The following is a 25,532-nucleotide window of genomic DNA, read 5'->3' as shown; positions in this document are numbered from 1 at the left end:
CGTCATTTGACAACAAGAACTGATAGTGGCCCGTCGTTAGGGTTGAGCGGTCCAATATCATTTGCAGCGGACCGCAAATTTCTGATAATGGGAGGGCCGTTTCGCGATAATTCCATGTATTTTAGCTATAAAACCAATAACGTTATGTCAACAATACTGTGACATGTAAGCAATAGAATGACGTCATATAGCTTGACGTCATAGTAACTCAGGTCAATATGACTTTTGGTCGGACCTGGGTTGAAGTCAATATTATAAAAAAGCTTATAGCTAAAATACATGAAATTATCATGAAACGGCCCTCCCATTATCAGAAATTTACGGTCCGCTGCAAATGATATTTGACCGCTCAACCTTAACGACGGGCCACTATCAGTTCTGTTGTCAAGTGACGTCATAGTTTGACATTAATTGGCTTTCGAATGGCAGATATTCTGGGTCAAACAAGTCAAAGCAACCCAAATTCCCGCTTTAAATAGCGGTAATATTGGCTTTCTTGTTGGTGCTAACCTTAACAATTGCACTATTAAGACTGTTGATGGACCAAAACCGAACACTGGCATACTTTGACATGTTGCAGGCTATGGTCTTGTCAAAGGCCAAGGTAGAAATAGCGTCACTTTCTGTTGTGACGTCACTTGAATTGTTCGATGACGTACTTGCATTCGGGCAGTCAACCCCGTCAGAAGTTGATTTGGATAAACTTGCAGTCAAATTCCTTCATTGTTTCCTTTTTTTTCAAAACAAATTCCATGTGTTTTAGCAATAATAACGGTAATGCTATTTTTGAGGGCATTATCATTTGCAGAAGCCGTCGGTCTTTTTCAACTGCCCTCCTTCGTCGGGCAGTTAATGGAAGACCTCGGGCTTCTGCAAATGATAATTCCCTCAAAAATAGCATTACCCTTATACTGTCGACGGTTACGTGACCGCCTCTAGACCAATCAGGTTGCCGGAAAAATATGCTTGCATAATAAAAAAATGGATTGACAGAAAACAGAAACCTTCACACCTGGCATGGTGTTCAGGGGCTCGTAACTCGAAGCAGTCGTTAATTTGTCAAGGATGATGGTTAAGCATGCATTATTTTACCGTTATGTAAACTCGTAACTCGAAGCAATCCTTAAAGTTAGGACAATCTTTAAAAGGCAAGTTGGCCACTGTGTTTAAGGTGTACTCTGACCAACCATTTGCAGTCTAGTCGTAATCCACATCAACGTATTAAAATGGCAATTGATCTCTACGTGAGAAATGGGAACAAACGAAGAATCCATAATGTCAACCGTGTGTTCCGCTACAGAAATACCCCGTTAGATACTTTGAATGTGGGCCGGTGGGGTAGTCTAGTGGTTAAAGCGTTCACTTGTCACGCTGAAGACCCGGGTTCGATTCCCCACATGGGAACGATGTGTGAAGCCCATTTCTGGTGTTCCCCGCCGTGATAGTGCTGCAATATTGCTCAGAGCGGCGTTAAACGAAAGTCACTCACTGATGGTGAAATGCAAGCAGGATTCAGACTCAACAGACCACAGATTTTTTAATTGTGTGATTTAATAAGAGATGATATTGCACGTCCTACATGTCGGTCAAAGTATATCACTACGAGTGCCATATAGCTGGAATATTGCTCAGTGCGGCGTAAAGCTAAACTCTTTCACTAAGAGTGGTGACAGCGCTTCGTTATGCAACTGGGAGTTTCTTGTCCGTCTGTGCAGATGTACAAGGTTTGTCAAAACTGGCAGCATCAAGATGTGTCCACGTGGTCTCAACATCATTTTGGCAAACATGCCAATGAGTATTTTAATTTTCCCAAAACACAAGTTTAAAAACAGAAAGTGAAAGCTGCTTTTAACCAGATAGCTAACTTTACCAATGTGCTTGGATCTATAGACGGTTCCATAATCCCAATCAAAGCGCCAACAAAAGATGAACATTTGTTTGTGTCTAGGAAAGGATACCATGGCATATATATTCACATTGTGAATGGGGCTCAACTGCATATCACAAACATAGTTGCACAATGGCCTGGCTACACTCACGATTCTCATATTTGGATGCTTGTCGTAAGAGGGGACTAACGGGATCGGGTGATCAGGCTCGCTGACTTGGTTGACACATGTCATCGGTTCCCAATTACGCAGATCGATGCTCATGCTGTTGACCACTGTATTGTCTGGTCCAGAGTCGATTATTTACAGACCGCCGCCATATAGCTGGCATATTGCTGAGTGCAGCGTAAAACTAAACTCACTCAATCACTCATATTTGGAATGTGTGCAACCTGAAGCATTCATTTGAACAAGGCTTGGTGGGAGATGGTTGGTTGCTAGGAGCTAGGGGAATCCCATTGCCTTTAACCTTGCCACTGTCCATATTTCGAGTTACGCTCAGTTACGGAAAACCTAAAGAACGCCTTTTAGGGATTGTTTAGCGAATGCTTTGTGACACAAAACTTCAATTTTTAACGACCCTACTGAACGTCCAGGTATCATCAATAAATAAAGGCGGGATTTAAAAGCAAAACCTTCTAATAAAGGCTGTGCGCTTTGAAATGATGTTAATATCGCTGAATTAAAAACTTCCTGAAGCAATAACAGATTAGGGAGGATCATTTTGAATGTTTTTCACAATTATTAATTCTCGTGTCTTTTTTTTTAAATTATCTAGTTTCAACGCACAGTGGCAAAGAAATTTTAAATATACAAATCTGATAAGTTGGGTACTTTTCAATGTGACCATTGTAAGTTAGTATTATAAGGATAATGCTATATTTTAGGGCATTATCATTTGCAGAAGTCCGAGGTGTTCCATTAACTGCCCGACGAAGGAGGGCAGTTGAAAAAGACTGAGGGCTTCTGCAAATGATAATGCCCTAAAAAATAGCATTACCGTTATTATTGCTAAAATATGGAATTTGTGTTGAAAGGAAAAAGGAAACAGTGAACAAACTTCTGACGGGGTTGACTGCCCGAATGCAATTACGTCATCGAACAATTCAAGTGACGTCACAACAGAAAGTGACGCTATTTCGACCTTGGCCTTTGACAAGACCATAGCCTGCAACATGTCAAAGTATGCCAGTGTTCGGTTTTGGTCCAACAACAACGTTAATAGTGCAACTGTTAAAGTTAGCACCAGCAAGAAAGCCAATATTACCGCTATTTAAAGCGGGAATTCGGGTTGCTTTGACTTGTTTGACCCAGAATATCTGCCAGTCCAAAGCCAATGTCGAATGAACCGTAAGCCCAGGCACCCACTATGACGTCACTTGACAACAGAACTGATAGTGGCCCGTCGTTAAGGTTGAGCGGTCCAATAGCATTTGCATGCACAGCTTGCAGGAATGGTACTGCTATAGGAGCCAGAATCTCGTCCCGATAATGCTGTTCGGTACGATTACCGTCGACAACATGCTGTGGAGTACGTCCAGTAGGTGTTATCCCTGCCCAAACCATGACCGATTCCCCGCCAAATCGGTTATGCGTGGCCACAACTGCATCTGTGATTCGCTGTCTATTTCGACGATAAATCCCCTGCCGACCATCATGGAAGGACAAATTGAATCTGCTTCTATTTGTGAAGAGCACACGAGACCACTGACGTTGATTCCAGCGGCCATGATGTCTATTCAAACGCGCTTGCCTGTGACGCGGTGTTAGTGGTGGACGATCGCCAACTGCAGGTCGCCAACAGCGGAGTCCGACTGCCCTTTAAAGTCGCCGAACGGTGCTCATGGATATCCTTACATTGTTAACATTAAAGTGTGTTGTCTAAAGATCTGCTGCGTTACGGAATCTGTTAAGTAATGCAGTTAATCATGTGCCTATCATCACGGACTGTTGTGACTCTGGGCGACCTGTTCGACGTGCATATTCGTTCGACCCATGGCTTGACCCTTTCAGCAAGTGCCCCAAAACGTCCCATTCTAAGCTGGTAACAGGTAACAGGTAACTGAACAGTGAACGATGGTGAAAAAGCAGCAATGCATGTGTATTGTCCTCCACTTTCCATGGATAGAGCGACTTGCACGTGCAAATCGTTGATATTAAGTGGCAGGTGGATTTCCATATTGACAATTTGAATTTAAAAAATGTGCAATTTGTAACAGAATGTATCGGACCTTAAAGAACGTAATAATGACATTTCAACGACCTGATGTGTTTTTCCATACTGTTAAGAAAGTTTGTAAAACATTCAGTTGTATATATTTCAAACAAAAACGAAGATTTTACAACTTTTAAGAAACACTGTTAGCAATAGCTTCACCCTTCATTAATGACGCCGAGTATAGTTACGCAGTATACCGAGGTTAGAAAAGAGAAAGTACGACTAAGTTATGTAACACGCAGGTCGCACCTTTAACACTCGTGACTCTGATGTAAAATGTTTTCGAACAGTTGGATACTTGTTGCAGTAATGAAACAACAAAATGTAATGTTTTGTTGAATACAGGTAGTTTGTTTTTTAAATTTCTACAGCAATATTTTGTCATAACTACCAACTGTTTCCATTTGTGTCAGTTCATATGTGGTAAGCGGCCAGTTGGTTGATTTGGTTGAAAGTTGGTACTAAAACTATCTCTTTGTTCTCGATAAGTACATGATGTATAATGAGTACAGTGAGTCCAAGTGATCAACATAATGGATTGTCTGATAAATACTCACCAACAAGACTGGAGTTCCCATCAACTTACTTCATCAACATGTATGCGTGCGTAGTTTTAATAGGATGCATTTATGAATTACGGCCTGTGCGAAAATAGTGATATATTTATGTTTCATAATTTACCATGAATTATTATATATTTAGTCTTACACATAAAGGTATCTCGTTGCAAAGTCAAGGCCATGTTTGTTGTGATTAAACGCTGTGTGAACTGAGAGGCACGACTAAGATATATAACATAAGCAGGCTTCCAGATCAATCAAAATCCATCACAAAATCCTCAGATTTGCCTGAGAAGTATTTTTTCTTCAGTGTAAAGAAGGCTAACAATGATGCTTCCAGCTTGACCTTAGAAATTGTCGTAGTTGTCTGTACGATATACTCTGGAAACCATTGCAACATATTTAGAGTTCTTTTATATAGATCCTATCCGAATACCCATATACGTCTGTCAACATCGTTTCCTGCAGTTGATCAGAGTTTCGAAAAACACGCCAAGTAGTTGGACGGATTTGGATCTGTAATTGTACATACATTATTTAACGCTGCTCTTCTCTGAATGGCAAACACTTCAGAAGGAGATCGTACGACATTCCCACCGTTTAACTCACTTGCCCTTCACATACTTTCCTGTTATCTGTCATGAAACGTGTCCAGCAGTCACTTATGAAACAGAGGTAATCCATTTCTCCTATGCCCCTCGATACCCATCACCATCCTAATACAAGAGAATATCCAATATGAACTTGATGTTAACTTAGGACATAGGCATTCGGGGTTTGCAAGGTGAGCTTCACAGTTGGAGTTACATCATTACTGTCAGTGACGCAACGGAGGCACAGAAGCAATCGCCCTCCAGGAACATGGACGCCACGTCAACTGCTGTGATTGTGGGCTGGCTCTTGGTCACCATTTTTCAAAGATGTATTTGCGGAAGAACGTATTATTACAGGATGGAAAGTCTGGACAACAGTGAAGTCACAAAAGTACCATCCAAAACCTACACAACAATATCTGACGTTGGCCAGTGTGCACGTCTTTGTCGCCAACAAGACTGCGTGTATCTCAGACATGATGGCGACGTCTGCAGTTTGTATGACGTTCTCATCCACGTCTGTTTATCACCATCCCCTGGCGCAATCTACTATCGCAGTAAGTTCACGTGCTTTGTTTAACGATGACATAAAATATTCGCGGAAGAACGTACTTAAAAAACAGGAATCATAAATATTGTTGAGGATATTCTATACAAATTCGTGGCCACCCTATCTCACTATCACAGTATTAAGTTTATTAAAGGCGTTCAGAAGTTGGACGAACATGAATACATGACACACTTTTATGGATAACAACTTTTTTTATTCTTTATACGACGTTTCACAGCTAACTATTCCTCATTCATCAGGTGAATGCTGAGTCAGTGATCATGATGGTGATGGTGATGATTTCATTTAATTAGCCAGTGAGATTGGCGGTTTAACAATCTACGACAAATACATCACGCCACATATCCACCAATGAGATTGGCGGTATAACAATCTACGACAAATACATAGAACAAAATTTGGACTGATTGTTGTTTGTAAAGGCGATAAATTTACACGCTATAAGGTAACTTAATATTACTTTTTGGATGCTTTTAAAATTAGGTTTTCTCCCTTTTCTGCTCATATTGTAAATATTTTATATATGTGACAAATGACATTAAGTGGATTATTATTTCTCCCCTTAAAACCAAAAATAATACTTTCTGGTGTTTAGTCAATGTATCCTTCAGCCAACCTTTCTAACCATTTAGCCATCTCTTTCCACACTTTGCTTGAATGCGTACAGTCGCATAATAAATGTATAACACTCTCAGGCACAAACGAACACATAGGTGAATCAATGTAACCAATCTTATGCAAGTGATTATTAGTTGTCAAAATATTCTGAGTTATCTTATATTGAAACCATTTTAGATCGACGCTTTGAGTACATCGATTAGCCATCAAATTAATACTTTCCATTCCTTCTGTTGGCAGTCTTTATTCAATATTTGTTTCCCATTTTAATTGGCCATTTGTTTTATTAAAATAAATTGACATAGTGTTTTATAGAACTGTTTGCTACTAACTATTTTGGAGATATTATAAGGTAAAATAGGGTAGGCAAGTATGTTCTCCACATATTTAACGGTGAAATTCCTCTTTTTAATATATCCAATGATTGCTCTTTTAAGTCCTTGGTATGTAAGAAAATCAACATCTATATCATATTTATAATTCAGGTCTTCCAAAGACAGTTTGTTACCGTCCACATTGACTATATTTCTCAAGTATGTTATTCCCTTTTCCTCCAAGTTCCTGTGATAGACTGTTTTGCCACCGATCAAAATATTGTTATTGTGCCAAAGTGATTGATTTAGGACCTCTGTATTATTAATTTCATTCTGATAACAAATTGTTAAATAGTCAGACCATGCCTCCACAACCTCCCTCCAGAATCTATTTGAAACATTGGGTACCATAGATTTGTTAATATAAACACCATCAGCGAAGCATAGTTTCTGAATATTTGGAATACATAGTGTGGCATTTTCTATGCATGTAGAATTGTCACATAACAGTCTTTTAAAAATGGAGTCTTGAGGTGAATACAGAAAAGAGAAATATAATAGTTTTTAGAAACGATGGTATACTGCGAAGAAATGAGAAATGGTACTTTGGTGATAAACAGCTAAAAAGTGTTACTTACTATAAGTACTTAGGGTTAATATTCTCCTCAAGGCTCTTATGGTCAAACGCTTGTAACACTCTTGCTGCACAGGCAACTAAAGCAATGTTCTCTGTATTCCATTTATTTAGGAAGAATAGCTTTATCTCATTTACTACAGCCTGCCAAATATTTGATACGAAAATTGCTCCTGTTTTATCATACGCAAGTGAAATTTGGGGCAATAATTATCATCATGAAATAGAGCAAGTGCAAACTACATATTTTTAACGATATTTAAGGGTGGGAAAGTTTGCATCCAATAAGGCCATACTTGGTGAAACTGGTAGGTATGATATGTTTATATTAACTCAAATACGATGTATTAAGTATTGGATTAAGTTGTTGCAAATGAATGTAAATCGTTACCCATATCAATGTTATGTTTTACTTAAACATTTAGATGAAAATGGAAAATGTAATTGGGTGTCCAACATTAGAACAACCCTGTTTAGAACAAGTTTCTCATTTGTGTGGATATTACAAAATGTTGGTGATGTAAATGTGTTTATAGTGAAGTTTAGAGAAAGATTGATTGACATATACAAACAAACTTGGCATGATTCTATTTGTAACTCGCATTATTTAACGGACTACTGTAAGCTGAAAGCAGTTCTGGAGCCTGAATGTTATATTTTACAACTGAATGATAAGTCTCTTCTAAGAGCAGTTTGTAAATTTAGAATATCCCTACATAAGTTTAGAATTGTTACTTACAGGAGAAATAAAGACAGTGGGAAAATTAGTTGTATCTGTAAAAATTGTAATCTTGGAGCGATTGAAGATGAATACCATGTTTTTATGCAATGTACAAAATATAATGAAATTCGGAAAAAGTACTTGCCACAGCTGAATGCCATGCCCCAATGTGAACAAAGCATGATAAATGTATTACACTCCAAAGATTTCAATGTTATTAAATCAGTTGCTCTGTTTTTTAAACATCTGTTTAAACATTATATATGAAACTATCACGTGGCATTGTAAAATATTGTTTCAATTGTATTAAAGGCCGTTAGGCCCACATTACTGGATAAATATGTCTGTCTGTCTGTCTGTTTAATCCATGCAAGTTTTTGGGATTTTATAATATTTTTACTATTGGAATATTGAAACCTCCATATTCAACAATGGTAGTAGTAACCTTTGTTTTAATTTTATCCTTATTGCCCTTCAAAATGAAATTAAAGCATTTCTTCTGAAAAAATTGAATCGTATCATCTGTAGTGCTTGGGATAGCTGAGAAGAGATGATTTAATTTTGACAGTAGTAGTGATTTCAGCACAACGTTTCTTTCCATAGGTGTTAACAATCTTAATTCCCAAGTTTTCATCTCTCTCTCAATTTTCCCAAGCTTGTCATGAGTATGAATGATCGACATAGTATTGTAGACATTAACAATTCATTGACATTTTATAGATGTTTGAAAAGAATGATGCTAATGTGAACAAAATTAGTATATATTTCTCTACTAGGAAATGCAAGAGAGCACCCTATTGTCGTTTTTGTTTGTGTGAATTACTCATGAGTATGAATGATCGACATAATAGTATCGGCACTAACATTTCATTGACATTTTCTGACTGTCTCAAAAGATCAGAGTTTATGTAAACTAAATAAGTAAGTTAAGTATTTAATGTCATCGTTAGTTTTCACGAATTATTTAATCTTCTCATAACATCTCTCTAGTAAAGTCTGCAATCTTTAAGATGGGACCTTTGGGTGAAAATAACAACTATGATCTAAGTTTAATGTCTACTTTGTGCTTACAAAAGTACATTAATGATGCTCCTCAAAATACCAAGGAATACAAAGGATATACTGTGCTGCGTTTCTGTATTATGGCTTATAACTTAAGAACGATGACGCGTTTGAAAGCGGTCATTATGCTCTTTACTTAATGCCATCTCTAGTCTTCACAAAGCATATTACTAATGCTCCAAATAATACTGAGGACCTTAGTAAACAATAAAAAATATTTTTTGAGGTGTCAATTCCAACCTGGATCTTCACCTGTCCAACAACCGTGGGATATACGCGATGAAGCTGAAGCTAAATACTTGATAACAAACCGAATAAAGCAGCAGTGTTTAAGTGTCATACGACAAGGCTCGGGACTCTGACCACCTGATCCCCAACACAGAGTGAGTGAGTGAGTGAGTGAGTTGGGTTTTAGCAATATTCCAGCAATATCACGGCGGAGGAACACCAGAAATGGGCTTCACACATTGTACCCATGTGGGGAATTGAACCATGCCTCCATGCCTCCAGCGTGACGAGCGAACACTTTAACCACTAGGCTACCCCACCGCCCCTCCCCAGCACAGACTGTTGATGGCAACTTGCAAGTCAATAATACCCCCTTCACACTTGAGGCGGAATGAGCTTCGAACAGCATCGAACAGCATTTGAAGTGCATTCTAACTGAATTTTTAAGTATTCTTACTGCTTTCTTACTGCATTCTAACTGCATTCTAACTGCATTCTAAGTATTCTGAACGTATTCGAGGGAGAATCCAAAAGGCAAGCCACTTCAAATCCTGCAAGAATGTCCCGAATGCGCCTCGAATGTACTTCGATTGCTGGTGGAATTTAGGTGGAATATTCCTCAAACGTATCGGAATATTTCGACTGTACTTGGAGTACAGCTCGAATGTACATCGAATACACCTCGAATACAGTCAGAACGCCTCGAATGCTCTTCAAATGAGCCCTGGCGTCATCAAAACACCACCGAACCCCTTAAAAACGTCACTGAAACTTCAGATATCATTCACATCTTCAAGCTGCGCAAGTTTTCTCCAGCCTCCTGGCACCACGTTCTGCTGCCCATCTTCCTCATCCACCATACCATTGTGGAGATTAGGATAACGAGTCCTCATCAAGTTGTGCAGGCAGACACAGCATTCAATGATGTCCTTCACAACGGAAGGCCTTGGCAGTATGGTGGTGAGGAGGATTTGCCAACTGTGGGCCATGATTCCAAATGCATTTTCTACTACCTGTTGGCCCCTGCTGATCCTGTAGTAGATGCTCTCGTCTCTCTGGAGAGTCCTATGACCATACGGTTTCACCAAGAAGGCCCTTATTCCAAAGGCATCATCTCCCAAAATAAAGCATGGCATACGCTAGTCATCTTGGGGTAAGGAGAACGGATCAAGAAATCCTATGCTCGCACTCGTTGAAGATCTGAGTATCAGACATACTTCCGTAAGCACCAGCGTCCACCCACAGGGACTTGTAATTTCCATCCACAATGGCCATTTGGACCACAGAGAGGAAGCCCTTGTAATTGCAGTACAATGAGCCGCTCTTGGCAGGTTTTCTAAGCTCCTACTGAATGAGGAATATTCCACCTGTTTCCGAGTACCTCTTCAATGGGTGTCCATTCTTCGGGAGTGGTAGGGCAGATGATAACCTCATGCTTGTATTCCTCCAAAATGGCCTTACATACTTCTGGGATGATCAGGCTGATTGTGTTCCTTGCCACGCGGAAGCTGTACATGATGCTGGGGTACTTATCACCTGAAGCAAGGAACCTCAATGTGATGGCTAGCTTCAAGCCTGGAGGTAGCGCCTTTCTCATATATGTATCCTGCTTATGTATTCTTGGTCCCACTTTCTGCACCAACTCATCAAACATGGCAGGCTCCATCCTAAGGTAGTTGAAGAATGACTGCGTGTCCTCAACTCTGAGCTCCTCCATCAGTCTTGTGTAATGTCATACAGCCGCCTCCTTTCCTCTGTCAGACATCAATCAGGTCTTGCTGGAGGACAGCAATCTGGAGCAACGCAACATGGTCCTGGTGGTCAATACTCTATGGGAGTTGGGCAGTGACGGATGAATAGTCCAGATTCAACAGGTTTTATACCCCATCGTGGAACATTCCGGCAGCATCCTTGATGCATTCCGGGCATTCATGTTACGTTACAAGTGCATTTGAAGGACATTTGAAAGATTCGAGCTGCATTCTGTTTTAATTCTTTAACATTCGATCCATATTCGGGGGTCATTCCAAGAAGGTTCTGAATGCATTCTATGTAAATTCGTACAGCATTCGAGGTACGTTCCAACTGAATTTCGAGTGTTTCACGCAGCAATCGAACCGGACTCGTACGGCAGTCGAAATTCATTTTAAGTATTCTTAGCGTATTCAAACGGCGTTATAATTATTCAAACTGTATTCCGATTCATTCGAGCTGTATTCGTGATCTAGTACATTTGGAATGAGTAAGAATCATTTGAGGCGGGTTCGAAGTGCGTTCTAAGTATTCCAACAGCATTCTTACAAAGCTTGAAAAAAATGTTTATTAGACATTCTCTCCCGAACGCGGTTCGAATTTTGAAAATATTTATTTTCTGGCTGATTCTCCTTGATTCCTGTCAAGGAATAAGATAAGTGTGAAGGACCCTTAAGTATTAAGCAATTATTATTTGCAGCTTGTCCGACTAGATTGGGTTTCGTCTTTTCTGAGTCGACGAATATTTGCTTCAAACTCAGGAATGAAACTAAAACTTGGGACGATAGCAAGAATACATGTTACGGTGATGGTGGTCGTCTCGTGGTCCTGGACACCGACGACAAGCATAACTACGTCAAGAACTACATCATGGAAGGTAAAAGCAAATAAGTCACTTTCAGCATCTTCAACGACATGTCATCCGGGGCACGCCACCCATTGTAAATGCGATTACTGCGTTCATCAACATTGTCCAAAAGTTATATTATAACACACATTATGTTGAAACAACCAAACCGTTCCTGTTCCTTTTCCCCTTCAAAGTGTCTGTATGTAACGTCTGCAGTAAGTCTTGAAATCAGACAGAGGCACAGTCTGGCATTGTGTAATAATAACTTTCTGCTTGGGAGCCGTGCCAATTTACATTTATCAGAGGGGTACACAAAGTCCGCAGGTCTAGAAAAGCGGTTGTCCGACTTCTATTTTGTGGAAGTCGCGGTGGTTGAGCGGGTTAAGCGGCTGACTTTGTCTGTTGGCGATTAGGTGTCTGATTCTGAAGGGCGTTGGTTCGAATTCCGCATGGGGCTCAACCCAACAAAAATACCAGAATCTGTACTTTACTAAGAAAGTGTAATCCAAAATATATATATAATTTGTATATTTAATCTGTCTTTTGCAGTGTTTCAGCTATTGGGACTTCGAAGGTGTGGGTCGGCATGAACAATTCAACTACTAGTGGCCCTTTCAGATGGTTAACGGGATCAACAAACACCACTCAGTGGGACGTTGGTGAACTTGATTACGTATCCCATCAGAACTGCGTGTACCTGTATCACAAAGATCTTGTTGATACGGAATGCCACCACCTGAGGCGCTCTATCTCAATGAAGTACAATCCGAAAAAATGATAAGAGATTGGGAATGTCATGCACAGACTATATATTAATGTAACGGTCTTGATCAACAAATAGAAATAGTACCTAGAACATACAAAAAATTAACGTCTGGCGTAATAAACATCCTCAAGGGAAAATGAAAGAACCATTTTTAAATTAACTGAACTGGACATTTCTTTAAATTTGACGCATTAGGCACCAACTTGACGTCAGATACAGTCCCTTTTATCAATGGTACCATACGTTCGCGTGTTTGCTCAGGTGCACTCTTGACTTCTCTGTGCTGTGACTTGAACCTTTCTTGTCTTCGATTTTAATATTGTCACTTTCACTTGAGATGGTTGCCACCGGTGAGGTAAGAAAAGCTCACTTTTATGAACGAATGGCATCATCATTGATAGTGAATCATAAACACATGCATATGTTTATTATAGGGTTGAGATTAACAACACAATCTTATCCTTGACTTTCTATGATTCTGGAAAGTGTTTTGTAGCTTTATATATCTCTGAAATCCAAACCATTTTTCTCGAATCCTTAGCTTTTTTCCAATACCTAGAGGGGTTTACTGATGAATACCAAGCCACGTAGAAGGTATTACATGAAGTCATAGAGGTCTATTCACAAATGTCTGAGTTTCGCAAATTGTTTCGCTGTCGATTGCACATGACATTGCATGCAGCGATGTATACTATTCCAGATAGATATTGTTATGTGCCAGTTGAAAAGCATTGTACACTAGGGGGGAGAGGGGCAGTGTTGTGTTATATTTAGCTTTGTGCTATATTTAGAGTTCTGAAAGTACAACCCATGGACGTTTCCACTAAAATCTTAACCACAGAGATAGAGCATTATCTGGAGTCTTTTCCTTTAGTATATAAAGGGCGAAATAACTTTTGACTCACATTGCAAGTTGCAAGAAGACCGGCAATTGTGTGGAGATCATTCATACTCAGGATACTGACTCACTCACTATTTTGGACACTTCACCATTGTTGCAATGAGGTGAATATTACAATCTCTGTCTTTATAGTTATAAACTCTGTTTGTATTACACAAACATTGAATTTGTACTAACATTCTGTTTTGTAGTGCCATTGTGATACCTTTGCAGTGATTTGTAATATTTGCAAACTCTATTTTAGAATAAAACTGCCACACTGCTTTGTTGTCTGTTGGCTATACATTGAGTTCTTTAATGGACTGATTATCAGTTAACGTTTAGTTTCAACTTGGGAATCAACACTTAACAGTATGCATAGACGCTATATTCTTTGACTTTATAATCAAGGTGCTTTTAGATTCTGTTGCTTACTGTTAATCCAAGCAGTCATCAATACTGCAGCCATTGACAGACTTGGTCAGACAATCCAGTGACTCACATCATCAACACCTGAAGAAGATCCAACACAGACAAATACAGGTGGAATTGAGCACTTAATAAAGAAAGTTCTGCATTTCAAAACAATTAGTTTCAGTGAAAGCAATGACCTTTTGATCAGACACTTGTGCTCTGGCTGGACTTTGACCTGGTCAAGGGTCATTTTATGTGGACAAATGACCTTGCCAAGAAAAATTATTTGTAGAAAACACAAAGCAATATCTTTCCCAAATAAGCACAACCTGTGTGGTTCAGTTCTGTATAATATTTTATTTCAATTCTGAAAATATATCACAGGAATGTTGCACAATTTGCAATGTTCACAATACAACAAAACAATTATTGTCATAAACATGAACAATATCTTGATAGATGTCGTCACAAGGTTGATAGTAAATGATTTCAGACAACTTGTTTACTGTTTTTCATGACAAAACGTCTCAAGACATATGTTGGGACTAAATGGTCTAGAATTCATTCCTGCTGATTTGCATCTGCTGAATTTCCACCCATGATTTCTACTCAGCTTCTAGAACTTGAACTTACAGAATTGTCATGTCTTTCTTTGAAATAAAAGACTGACACAAGCATCTGGATATGAAAACACTCACAGCTGACACAAGGTTGAAGCCTGGTAATTGCAGACAATCAAACCTACATAATAAATGTCACCTTTGCTTAACCGATGTGGCCTGTTTGAACTGGACAATACGGACGGAATATACGGCTATAAAATAATTTCAGAAGCAAGTAAGTCACTATTTGTTGTTGGCAATGCTAACTATAAATATAAACAGTGTACAAATATGAACATAAATATAGTTGAGGGCTCCTTGGCTTTAGTTCTATCTATACTGCGGCGGTGATGTACTTTTTAAGAAGTTCCGGAGAAGAAATAGTTCCCTCTTTAAAAGAATGTATCTCAGTTGTTCTTGGGTCTACGGTCAAAACAATTAGTGTTCTGGAATCATCAAGCATTCATCTACCATACTGGCACTGGGAGCAAACTACTCAGAAAACTGCTGAAAAACATGGCCAAACATTGAAAATAAAAATAACCGCCAAACGGTACGTTTTAGCGACTCGACCCGTCCAGGCAAAATTGTTGGGAATTTGATTGTGCATCTGTACAAGAGATTTGGAAGTGTTGGATCAATTAGTTCTTGAGATATTTGCTGTCAAACTTTGAAATTTTGGAATTTATTTTGAATTATCTCCCCTTTGCTATTGGGCCTAGAGCCTAGAGATTTTTAAGGGGAATATCTACACCTCGGAGCGCATCTGTGTGATTTCTTTGTAAGCGATTCGGAGCATTGGTTTAGGAGTTATGTTTGGTACAAAATTCGACGGAATAATAAAATAATAATAATAAACTTCCGCCCTATCACATGTTTGAATACACAATACAAAATCTTCACAGGGTTTGACAAACCTCGTGTCATCTTACTACTCTTCAACAAATATTTTTTACAGATAGCAGAAGGGAGGAAGAAAGGGGTCTTGAGGGTGCAAGGATCAACTTCTTGTACAGAAAATGATTTTGGAAGAGGCTAAAACATATCACCGCAACCTCTCCATGTGCTGGATTGACTACAAGAATGGATTCTGAAGTCTCTTCGTTGTACTGACCTCCCGGAGCGACTACTTTTTTTGATTAGTTGCTGGTCGACTCAACTTGAGATGTACTCGCAAGGGGAGGTGCAGACTTCGGAATCTATTCCAATCAGAAGGGGAATTTTCCAGGGGGACTCCTTCAGTCCTTTGCTTTTTTGTTTGTCTCTAAATCCTTTGAGCTTTCTGCTCAATAGAGAGGCGGGTTAACATCCCGGACCTCCTCAGCACAGATCCCCAACACCGCTTACTCATCTCCTTTACATGGATAACATCGAGCTCCTTGCCAAAGGAGATTCCAATTTGAAAGAGCAGGTTCTCCTTGTCGAGTCCTTTTCTAATGATATTGGCATGACTTTTGGACTCGACAAATGTAATACTCTTCATTTGAAAGGTGGCAAGGTAGTTAATGGTGGTTCGGTCAAGTTACAAGGGGGAGGAGTTATTGAGCATCTTGTGGAAGATCAGGCCTACACCTATCTTGGAATGCAAGTTCGAGACAAGCTCCAAAATGCCCAGATTCAAGAAACACTTCGGGCCGAGTATAAATCTCGCTTAAAACATATCTGGAGCTCAGAGCTAAATGCTCGAAACAAGGTCAAAGCCACAAATACCTTTGCTGTGCCAGTCCTCTCCTATTCCTTTGGAGTAGTTGATTGGACAAAACAAGACATCCAGAGTCTTGACCACCTGACCAGAAGGATCATGTCTGATAACAGAGCCCACCACCCTCGTTCCTCTCTCAATCGTTTATACATGCCAATCCATTCTGGAGGTCGGGGTTTGATTAATGTGGAGGCTCTTCATGATAGAATTTTATTGTGTACTTTTGCACATATTTATTTATCGGATGATCCTCTGGTGATGCATGTCAAGACTCATGATGAAAGCAAGGAATTCCACAGCTATTTTAAGAGTGCCAAGATTGTTGGACAGAATCTGAAATTTGAGGTTGATTTTGCTGATGGCGATGTAGTGCTGAACGGTACAGCGAAGGGAGTAAACCAGGTGAAGTCCTTCACCAAGTCTGCCCAGAGTCGGTCATTTGTGAAGAAGCTTTCTGAGAAGCCATTGCATCGTGTGTACATGCAGTGTGTGGAACAGAAAAGCAATCCAACCGACTCCTTCGCCTGGATGAAGTCGGCTGGTCTTAAATGTGAACCTGAGGGCTTTAGGAAATTATTAACATGAAATGTCGACTTTGCAATGAATTTACAGAGACTGTCCAACACCTTTTCAGTGGATGCCCATCCTTGGCACAAACAGCATATCTTAAACGACATGATGGCACGGCTCGTTGCTTTACTACCGTCTCCGACATGCCTATGGCTTGACTCCGAGGTCCATCCATGGTACGACCCTGAACATGTCCAGGGCGTCATGGAAAATTATGCTTTCAAACTTCTGTGGAATAGGCCCATATACAGCCTCAGAAGAATTCCAGCCAACAAACCTGATCTTCTCCTATTTGATAAAGCCAATGATTTGATTTTATCATTGAATTTTCTGTCCCTTTTGACACCAATGTGATTGGCAAGATTCAGGAAAAGCATACTAAGTATGCAGACCTCTCCTTTGAAATGTCTCGCTTGCATCCCAAGTACACTGTCGTCAGACTCCCCATTGTTCTCGGTGCCCTTGGTTTGGTACCTCCTGATCTCTTGGCGCAGATCAGGAGAGTGCCCGGGTTCTCCACCGGGAGTACGGTCCTTCTGACATTCTGGGTAATGCAGAAGGCTGCAGTGTTGGGGTGTCTTCATATACCCCGGAAAGTTCTTGGTGGGTTCGACTAGGCATCGTTTCCTGGGAGAAGTCCCATTCGCTGTCTGGGCAGCGAGTAGAGGGGGCAAGGGCCCTGAGCTGATGATGAGCCTTACCAGCCTGACTGTGCCAGGATCACCCGAACCCTCTCTGCTGCATACTGTCTTTAATCTGTAAAACATAATAATCCGAACGATTACAATAGGTCTCCTGCCTAGAGGCATGGAGCCCTAATTAAAAATCAGGTTGCCTTCTATGTACTTTCATATCATTAGAAGTTACTATCAATGAACAATTGTTTTCGATATTTCAGCTCCCAAATTTTGGTCCAATCATGTTATCACCATAGAGGAGGTACATGTAAAGCATGTGCTCCACACAATATCTCAAAAGCTATATATGAATCATGTACTGCAACGGCATTTGCACTACGGAGTTGAACTGATTTAAAATACGACAGTTTTCAACAAATGTCATCAGAAGATGACAAATCCCCCCGGCCCCTACAATTTTGAAAGAACAAATCATCTGACAGGTACTTGAAGTCCAACTTGATGAGAGAATTTCTGTCTTATCTGTCTGTCCGTATACACGAGTAGTTATTGAGCTATCAAAACAATAACATGGTAACACTTTTTGATGTTGTTTCTGTTATCAAGAATTTGTACTCACATATCATCCAGATAAGTCATGAATAGCGTAAACATATTTCCAGTCACATATGTCATATTGTTTTGTTTTCAGACAATTGCAAGTTGTAAACCGATATAATGATATGAATGGATTACTTAAAATGAGTCATGATGCCTGTTGTTCGAGAAAAATCAGTATCGATTATTCGAGACAGTCTTCGAGGTGTCAGTCACGTGATTTGACAAAAAACGTTGGAGTCAGTTTTCTAATCTGAGGTCAGCATGCAAAAATCTATTCTTTTACCACGTGGTGTGGGTATCAGCAATAGTTTTATCTAAATGGCGGTGATCTGTTACTAATCGAGTGTGGACCGGACAATCCAGAGACACCGATCTCTGCAATTGGGTTACAATGACATGCGTCAACCAAGTCAGCGGGCCTGACCACCCAACCCCGTTAGTCACATCTTACGACAAGCATTGCTTGCTGAAGATCAGTTCTAATCTGGATCTTCACAGGTATGTATGGGTTTATGTCAACGAATATCCAACGAGTCTCCCCTAGCTGTGAGTTCCACTATATGTAAAGGTGGATAAGGCTGTGAAAATGTGAATGGGCTCCTGAAAATCAGCGATGAAACCAAATGTTCACAAAACGGGTCAGCATGCCCTGTCCTACTGATGGCACCCGCCATTAGCACACTTTGCCTATCTCCGCAAACCAGTATTCTTGCCAGGTATCGGCGAGAAAAGAGACTATCATGTGACTTGTAATACTGCTGAAACAAATGTATACTCATATACACTCATGATACAGTCCCGATTGCATCTGCTTTTAGCAGAGATTTCTTATGGATGTGGAAACGGTTTTGTCGCTTCTGATGGCACGATATTACCGATTGAAATTAGAAGATTTTTCATCCTGGTGTATGAAAACTAAACTATTGTTGTTAAGAAACAAACCAGTTGACTTCATGGATTATAGTACTTATTTTTTTTTTAGTTGGATTGATCGCCAGTACATGCTGAAAAGAAGTCACACTTGAATCAGCGCAACATCATTACTTGATCCCCAATGTGTTAAAGAAACATCTCTTTCTCAAACGTTTTTCTTTACTTATAAGTATCAGAATCTCTGTACTTCTTCACAGCAGTCGTAATTCCAAATTATCCAGCTGGACTTTCCGGTTCATCTACCAAATGATTGTCTTGTGTTTACAGACAACCGTTGCATGGCACAAGTAATGCTGTGCAGCACAGCCAAAACTACTTCCATTATTAGGGGAATGTTTTGAAAGCCGGGTGCTACCGGTTGGGCTGGCCATGCTTACCCCTTTCGCGAACACCTGGTGTCATCACTGATTTTAAGTGATCCATTTATGTAACTGTCACTGCTATGTTTCCCTTTACACCAGACGGAATTTGTTGTTGAGGATTGTCAGTACTGGGTGTTCTTTTACACTGACGTTCTATATTTAGTATGAAGAGACCCTTAATAGCTATGTTTGATGGACCACTAAACGTAACGAGAAGTATATACGCTATAATGCTTTCAATCTGTCCTGTCAATTGATTAGGTTTTTTTCAGTCTCAAAGTCTTTATTCAGTATTGGAGGCCTCGTGGCCCAGATTGAAATACAATTTCTGTGTAAAATGTTCACTGAGATGTATATACTGGTTTTTTTCTGACAAGTACAATGATATCATATGAAGACTAGTTATTTTGTACAAGAAATGTTATTGCAAAATATCAGAATAATTTTACATGAAGATTGATGAAAATTTTTGGAATGAATTTATTTCTGCTAATATTATAGCTTGGACAACTCAAAATGAAGTGAACTTCATCTTCGACAGCCATATTGTCACTCTTATCACATATTAAGGCAGATCGGTCAAAGTTTTCTGTACTTTGCTGATAACGTTAATAATCTTCAAATTATGAGAAAGTGTACGAAACTTCGTGAGAACAACTTTCAAATCTATAGAGTTTGATAATAAATAAACTTCTGTTTTTAAAAGTGATTTATAAGAACTATAGTGACAAAGATATGCTGTACTATTGTTTTTTTTAACCAATTCGATCTGAATTTCTAAATCTATACATAGCTGTTTTATGCAATATTAGAAAAAATATTTCACACCTCCACAATCTCAGACTCAGACTCTTTATTTTCGTAGATGATGGCCATTGAGGCCTATAGTATAATGACGTGATTTATATGGGAAACTCATAATGGCATGAGCGCCCGCTCATAGTTTCGCAGTGTAAACATTTTGGTCAGATAGATAGCAGTATTAAACAATACAGATTTATCTTGGCTGGACATCAGTTGTGTAAATTTAAGTTTAGAGTGGTATGTATAATAATAAGGTGGTATATACTTCTCTCTAATGTTTTGGTACAGAGGACAAACTAATAGGATATGATATTAGTCTTCAAAACCATCATTGCAGAAGGGACAGATTACATAGCGGAACCGGCAGAAACGGCGCGTCTATACGCTTGGATATTAAAATCGGTTGATGCGCATCGTAATTTAGTTACAGCACGGCGCAATGTAGCGGATTTTTAACGAAGCTGCAGCTGCATTTGAAGTTCTCTAACTAACTTTAAGAATATATTCGCAAAACTTGGTATGGACTCGTTCAAATGGTTTAGCTGACAAACACTCCCAAAATTTCCGTACCCTAAAGTAGACTGACTGACTGCCTGAGTTTGTTTTTACGCAGCTTTTAGCAATATTCCAGCAACATCACGGCGGGGGACACCAGAACCGTAAGGTAGAATAGGTAAGATTTTACTGTCAAGCATCTTGAAAAAAGGGTCTATTGATAAATCAGGAATACGATGAAACATTTTACGAATAGGGCCTAGGGCTTTATCTGCCTGTTTTGCTAAAGTATATCATGCTTTAGAAAAATTGTTCCTACAAGAAAATACTATACCAAGATATTTATTATGGGAGACGACTTCAATGTCTTCCCCATTTAATGACCATGTCTCATATTTTGAGAGTCTACCACCATTTCTAAATACCATGATTTTACTTTCTTTAGTATTTACAGTCAGTCCCCATTTCACACCATAACTTGATAAGACATCAAATTTACGTTCGAGATTAATAACGGAGTCAGCAATCATTGCAACATCGTCAGTAAACAGTAGTAGGAAAATCTCTTCTATATCACTATCAATATACATGTGTGCCTTCGGGTATAATAGTGTGGACTGGCTCGTCAATATACATGAGAAACAATACTGGGGACAACATGCAGCCCTGACGGACACCAGCTGACGACGTGAAGACATCAGTATAGGTACAAGTGTCAGTTCTTAACACGCTTTCACGTTTTCATATATATTGTTGATACAATACATTCGTCCGTGAATTTGTTTACGAAGAAGAATGTACATTAATTTCACTCTATCAATCAAGTCGAAAGCTTTTTTTAAAGTCGACAAACATACAGTTGAATTTTCCCCTTGAATTCTCCCATAACTATTTATTGACTAAACTTTAGAGAATGAACATATTATCTGTTGTGGAATAATGTTCACGAAATCCAGCTTGTTATTCAGATAAAACATGCTGCAGCGAGAGCCATAATTTGAATCGATAGTAGTTGTAAATAGTTTTCCCATGATTTTCAAGAGACTAATACCACGATAATTGTCGGGGTCAGCATGGCTTCCTTTCTTATATACTGGAAAACAAAATCAGAATTATTGGATACAAGAAAATACTGAGATACTGAGAAAATTCTTAAAATACTGGAACTACGTGTCAGGCAAGATACTCTTTACCATTTGTGATCCACCGTTGCCAAATTAATTTCCAAAAAGATCTGCAATCTTTATCACGAGCTGCCTTAGTTATGTTTTCGGTTATCGTGTGTTCTTTTTATTACAAAGTTTCTTAAAAGATTCCTTCTCTTTGATATAGTTATGATGGTAAACTTGTTCTCCTGAAAACATTTAGTTTTCTGGATTTTATCTGTTTAGCCAGTTTACAGTCTTTATCAAACCAGGGGGGTTGAATAATTATGCTACTCTTCACATTGACATGTGTGTTTGAGGAAGACGATGCAACAGATTTACCAAAAACCATCCTGGAGAAATGGTACACTATCGTTTAAGCTAGTGTTGGCAAGTTGCCTGAAGTCAACAAAACTGTCTATAAGAGAAAACTTCTTAAGTTAGAAACAAGGGACGGTTGACTATCAACATCGAGTCTGTACCTGTGTAAATTATGAATACATGTTCCCGGTGCACGTGTAACGTCATGTGATTGGCCGGAGTTGTGAATTTCGGATTGACGCGAGAAGTTGGTCATGATGGGCATGTGGACTGACAGCGGTTCAAGAGATACAATGACTTTATGTACAACTTGGAATATGTCAGAAGAAACAATACAATAGTCGCCAACACTATTGCCTTGTGTGCCAATAAACGTAAACTCACCCAGATAATCTCCTGGATAATGACAATTACCAACTGAATATTATGGTTACAATATACACTTAGTAATTGTTGACCAAAATTATTTAGGTCAGTATCTTTCGATAACGTTGTCAGTGTCGTTGGTATCTTTGTCAACAGGTACATAGTCATGACTGTCTTCAAATATGTAATCTTGCATAGAACCAGTCCAGGCTTTGAAATCGCCTTGTAATATAAACTTACATTGTGGAAAACGAAATGACAATACACACAAACGATCTTCTAACATTTCAGAATTGGAAGTAACATTAGGTTAGTCATATACACAAAACCTAGTATATTGTTAGTACCTACACATGGAATATCAGTCACTATAAACAACACACTGTCCTCCCATTCGGGGTATATTCTCTGGAAGTAAGCAGTAAGATCAGGGCCCCGCTCCTTGAAGCGATCGTAGCGCTACGACAGCCGTAAGTCTATTTTAAAGTATGGGAGTTACGATCATCTTTGCGCTACGATCGCTTTGAGGAACGGGGCCCTGATCTTATATAAACTACATTGTAAGATGCCACCACTATATCGACCTCGGGGCTTTGTTTTGTTTCTTACAAACTGGTATGATGTATAGTTATCGAATATGTGTTCAAAGTCTGTTTCTGGGCACAATGTGTGAAGCCCATTTCTGGTGTCCCCCGCCGTGATGTTGCTGGAATATTGCTAAAAGCGGCGTAAAACCAAACTCAGTCAGTCAGTCAAAGTCTGTTTCGTTTTTGGTCCGGGGCGGTAGGGTTATCTAGTGGTTAAAGCGTTGGCTCGTCACGCCAAAGACCCGGGTTCGAATCCCCACATGGGTACAATGTGTGAAGCCCATTTCTGGTGTCCCCCGCCGTGATGTTGCTGGAATATTGCTAAAAGCGGCGTTAAACCAAACTCAGTCAGTCAGTCAAAGTCTGTTTCGTTTTTGGTCCATGTTTCAATAAATGCACTTACGTGTGATTTGGCAACAAAAGATGATATTTCCTGGAATGAAGCAGTTAGTTTGTTGTAAGGTCCGTTTATGTTCCAGGATGATGTGATGAAATCTGTGGCTGTGGTCTGTTGTTGTCGTTGTTGTTCTGTTCTTGATGTGTCGAGGTCTCGGCCGGGATGTTAAGTGTTGTTGTGAATGTTCTCGTTGTTGACGTCTTGTGTGTGTGTGTGTGTGTGTTCTGGCTGGTGTTGTTGTTGTTCTGTTCTTGATGTGTCGAGGTCTCGGCCGGGATGTTAGGTGTTGTTGTGAATGTTCTCGTTGTGTGTTGTGTGTGTGTGTGTGTGTGTGTGTGTGTGTGTGTGTGTCTGCTAGGCTGGCTGGTGTTGTTGTTGTTCTGTTCTTGATGTGTCGAGGTCTCGGCCGGGATGTTAAGTGTTGCTGTGAATGTTCTCGTTGTTGACGTCTGTGTGTGTCTGCTAGGCTGGCTGGTGTTGTTGTTGTCCTCTCCGTGTCAATGTCTGTCTGTAGCAAGGATTTTGTTAAAATACATGGCATCATTATCATACAACTCCTCGTACAGTGCCACATTTATTTCCTGCAACTACCCGTACAGGACCCGTGCAACAATCATCAGAGCGTACATGCGCTATTTTGCCATGTTTCTTGCTAAATGTAAAGAAATTAAGCATTTAAACTTCACTCAGGACTTTGAATAAGACTTATTTTGTTGTGAAAGTGAACAAAAGCACCGCAGTCATCACTTGTGTAATATCAGGAGTAAAACAATCTTTTTCGCGATCGCTACATCAGCTTGAGTTGGAGAGTCGCTTGAAATAGACATGTATGACAACAATAGAATCATTATCATTATAATCTGGTTCCAGATATGTGGAGAAAGACATCATATTATAACATTTAGAATGTTGTATTACTTAAAGGTGGGGAATACCTTAAACTAACCGAGAACGCGAAGCCTGGGTGGTCCCTGGAAAACTGTACAGTGGAAACGGGGTTGTTGCAGAGGAGCAACATCCGCTTTGCATGTACAGTCGAATACCCCCTGTGATACTGCCAGAGCTACACGGGACTTCCTACAGCAGAACGGTGTCAACATTATGCAGTGGCCTGCCCCTAGTCCTGATTAAAACCCAATTGAACATCTTTGGGATGAAATTCAGAGGAGACTGAATAATGTCATACCAAGGCCGAACACAGACGATTTATTGCGCCAGGCCTTTCTCAGAGTGTGGTTCCAGGTGCCAATGGCCTTCATCAATCGATTGGTGTACTCCATACATAGACACTGTGCTGCAGTTATTGCCGCTGGTGGTGGTCACACTAGATACTGAAGTCAAGAGTCTGCATGGACTGCAAACGTTCACGTAATGTTTTGAAATTGTGCTGAGTTATTCATTGATGTGTCAAGATATTGTACACAAAAATTGTTTTTGATCCGCTAAGTATGTCCATTTCTGTAATGATTTGATTACAGTGCTTATCTAATTTTGAATTCGTACTCACGTTTTTTTGCTGCTGAGTATATATGAATGATCAATAGTTTGCACACATTTAGCCGTGGCAGTCTAATTTTTTTATATTTATCGTCTTGAGAGGCTCTTTGTTTACTGAACGAATCTGCACAATATACCGAGCCATGATTCATAAGCACTACATCATCTTGATCTTCATTCATAAAATCATCTAGCTGAGCTACGCGAGCATTGAAATGGACAAACAGAATTAGATCTTGATCAGTTCCCGATTTTGCACCAGCTATTATAATCTCAAGATCACCAAGACCATTATCAAGAGGTGTGTCATACAGCGGTGACGTTTCTGGTAGAATGTATACACCCCCGATAATGATTGGTTTTAGAACATCACTCATCTTTACAAATATACCATTTTCCCCACTCTGAATGGATTCTGGTAAAGTAATGCACTATTTGTTTCT

At 39.6% G+C, this 25,532-nt stretch overlaps 1 long non-coding RNA gene across 1 annotated transcript; it reads left to right on the top strand.

Moving 5' to 3' along the window:
- Positions 1-1,355: 1,355 nt before the first annotated feature.
- On the top strand, positions 1,356-18,771 carry LOC124267783. The gene is made up of 3 exons (XR_006896124.1): positions 1,356-1,494; positions 3,903-3,905; positions 18,760-18,771. It is a non-coding gene; the product is annotated as an uncharacterized LOC124267783 (long non-coding RNA).
- Positions 18,772-25,532: the final 6,761 nt, after the last annotated feature.

The sequence above is a fragment of the Haliotis rubra genome, unplaced genomic scaffold (genome assembly GCF_003918875.1).
Source record: "Haliotis rubra isolate DU_JTF1 unplaced genomic scaffold, ASM391887v1 Scf1338, whole genome shotgun sequence".
In the NCBI taxonomy this organism is placed as follows: Eukaryota; Metazoa; Mollusca; class Gastropoda; order Lepetellida; family Haliotidae; genus Haliotis; species Haliotis rubra.
The sequence above is the reverse complement of the archived record's forward strand: the minus strand, read 5'-3'. Positions and strand labels throughout refer to the sequence as shown.